At 41.7% G+C, this 3,370-nt stretch overlaps 1 non-coding gene across 1 annotated transcript; it reads right to left on the bottom strand.

Annotated features, from left to right (window-relative positions):
* Positions 1 to 2,759: 2,759 nt before the first annotated feature.
* TRNAR-CCU (transfer RNA arginine (anticodon CCU)) lies at positions 2,760 to 2,832 on the bottom strand. Its single transcript has one exon. It is a non-coding gene; the product is annotated as a tRNA-Arg (tRNA).
* Between the last annotated feature and the right edge of the window lie 538 nt (positions 2,833 to 3,370).

The raw sequence follows: 3,370 nt of genomic DNA on the forward strand, positions 1-3,370 counted from the left end.
AAATCACAGGCTTGCTTTGGAGACAGACCAATCTGGATCAGGTCCCCTGTGAAACTTGCATGGCTCCCTGATTTCTGCCTGGTAACACGCATTTTTCTTTGCATTAATCACTTAATATCTATCTGTCTTTCGCTTTTGACTGTAAGCTCCAGGAAGGCAGGAACAAGGAATCCATAACGTTTAGTACGTCTTACAGTGCTGTCAATAGAAATATAATGTGGGCCACATATGTAATTTAAAATTTCCTAAGAGCCACATTCAGTAAGCAAAAAAAGATAAAGGCAAAACAAATTTTAATAATATATTTTCTTTAACCCAACAATCCAGAATATTATTTCAACATGTGGTCAATACAAAGACTGTTAATGAGATATTTTATATTCTTTTTTCTCATACTAAGCAGTCAAATTCCAGTGTATATTTTATATTACAGCACATCTCAGTTAGGATGCTAAATTTTCATGGGAAATAATCTTATTTGTATTGTATCAAATTTATGGAGAGAGTCCATTCACTTACCCAAGTTGTGCCGAACATACATAAAAGTTTTCCAGTAGTGGAATGAACAGCTTTTAACTTTAAATTTAAATAAAGTAAAATTAAATAAAATTAAAAATACAGTGCCTCAGGCACACTAGCCATATTTCAAGTGCTCCATCGCCCATGTGGCTAACGGCTACCATATTGGAAAGCAAAGATATCAAAATCCCCATATTTGCAAAACGAATGGATTGATAAATCCCACTTTCACCATTTCCTTTTTATATGACTTGGGCCTTGGGGTGGTTTTAAATACCCACCAATTCTTTGATACTCCCCCTGTCCAAAGGTGGAGCCTGATTCCTCTCCCCTTGAGTGTGAGCCAGACTTAATGACTCACTTGGAAGGAATGGAATGTGGCTAAGTGACAGTGTGTGACTTCCAAGACTAGGTCATGCTGTGTGCTGCGGGTCTGTCCGCCTGTTCTACGTCTTGACCTCAGATTCCCCCAGAGAGAAGGTCTCCCCGGCTCTCTCGCTGCTGTGCAGTGGAAGCCACCTCCATTGGGCGGCGCTCTCACCCAAGACCACGTCTGAGCCTCAGTCTTCGGATCAAGCCCACGCCTGGTCCAGGGGGCTGTGGTCAGGGTAGCGAGGCCATGAGGTCACAAGGCCAACTTTTCTCAGAAGATGCCCAAGGCACCAAGGACATAATGGTCTTGGTAGTGCCCTTGGGTGAGTCTACTAATGAACATGGACCTGTTTCCTTGTCTGTCAAATGACAGATGATAGTAGGACTTGGACCACCCATCAGGTAGCTATGAGGGTCCAACGAGGTTGTTCAAAGAAAAGCCCTTTCCAACAGGAATGTCTCATTTAAATACTATTGCTGTGACAAAGGCAGCTTTCTGTGTACGTGAAATAGAAAAATGTAACCATCGTCCGATTAATCAGGACTGTCCTATTCAAAGAAGTCACAGAGGCTTAGGACACTGGGCACATTTTAAACACCAGTGAGATTAAGAAGATGAGGTTGAGTTAAAAAAAAAAAAAGCAGCAGCTGTTTCTTGCCTGTGGCGTTTCTAGCTTGTGCACATCATCCCTGTAATATTTCTTCTTCCTTTTTTGTTAATGGCTTGGGGGTTTGAACACTGTTTTGTTCAGCCACATGGGGAAATGTCTAATGAATCCTTGTGAATATTCATTAAATGCTGTTAATATTTTCTGGTGGGGGAGGCCCTGCTGCCTGTCCGGCGGGTCTTGGAACCGTGGCAGGGAAGCCGCCCACCACTTGATTGCTGTTACTTGTTTTCCATTTCGATTGCCCTATTTTCTGAGACCTCAGGTGGTTTGCAGGGGCCAAGGGTGGAGGCAGAGCTGGCTTCCTTGCCTCCTCTCCCCAGACTCACAAGGAGTTTTAGAGAGGGGTGGTGTGGAGTTAAAGATGACTATACCCTACCCCGCAGCGACCACACTCCTTGGTATGTACCTCCAAGAAACCCTCACACGTGCACAAAGAAATATGCAGGGAATGCTCCGGCAGCACCGCTTGCGACAGCAACAAAGAGAGAAACCACACAAATGTCCCTAACGGGAGGATGGGTGGATTTAGAATATTCCTACTAATGGATTACTATGATCCAGGAGTGAAAATGAATGACCAGGGCTGTGTATTACGGTTGAGTCTTTTTTATTCAGATGTAATTCACACATCAATGCAGTGGTGTTTAGGATATTCACAACATTGGGCAACCATCACCACTAAGTCCAGAATGTTTTCATTACCTCCAAAGAAACCCCATACCCATTAACAGCCACTCCCCATTCCTCCCCACCTGTAACCCCAGGCCACCCCTAATCTGCTTCCTGCCTCTATGGATTTGCCTATTCTGGACATCTCATATAAATGGAATCATACAACATATGGTCTTTTGGGACTGGCTTTTTTCATTTAGCATAATGTTTTCAAGGTTTGTCCACTTTGTAGCACATAACAGTATTTCATTCCTTTTTATGGCTGAATAATATTCCATTGTACGGATAGATCACTTTTGTTTATCCATCAGTTGATGGACATTTGGGTTGTTTCTACATTTTCACTCTTATGAGTAAGGCTGCTAAGAACATTCACATACAAGTTTTTGTGTAGACATTTGTTTTAATAATCTTTTTAAAAAATATTTATTATTTATTTTGGCTGCTCTGGGTCTTAGTTGCAGGATGTGGACTTACTATTTGTGGCATGTGGACTCATAGTTGCGGCATGCAGGAGGGATCTAGTTCCCTGACCAGGGATCAAACCCGGGCCCCCTGCATTAGGAGTGCGGAATCTTACCCACTGGACCACCAGGGAAGTCCCTATTTTAATAATCTTGAGTATATACCTAGGAGTGGAATTGCTAGGTCATAAGGCAATTCCTCGTTTAACTTTTTGAGAAAGTGCCAGATTGTCTTCCAAAGTGGCCGCACTATTTTACATTCCTACCAGCAATGTCTGAGGGTTCCAGTTTCTTCACATGGTTGAATCTGACAGACATAATGTAGAGAAAAAAACAAGTTTCAGAAGAATCTGTTCAGTATGACCCCATTTCTACAAAGTTTAGAAACATACAAAATAATACCATAGATTACGCAGAGCTACACTATGTGCAGTTAAAATACAAAGAAAGTGATGGGCATGGAGAACACTGAAATGTGGATAATGCTTCGCACTGGGGGTGAGGAGACCAGTTCGATCAGGTGTGTGAACATATGGGCCTTCCATTACATGGGTGTTGTTTTATTTCTTAAGCTAGGTGCTGTTCATGGGAATTTTGAATTATTCTTTATACTTTGTAATATATTTTTCATATTTCCTCATAATGTATTATTTTTACATTTATTTTTAGGTA

Source organism: Eschrichtius robustus, chromosome 14 (genome assembly GCF_028021215.1).
Source record: "Eschrichtius robustus isolate mEscRob2 chromosome 14, mEscRob2.pri, whole genome shotgun sequence".
Taxonomy (NCBI): domain Eukaryota; kingdom Metazoa; phylum Chordata; class Mammalia; order Artiodactyla; family Eschrichtiidae; genus Eschrichtius; species Eschrichtius robustus.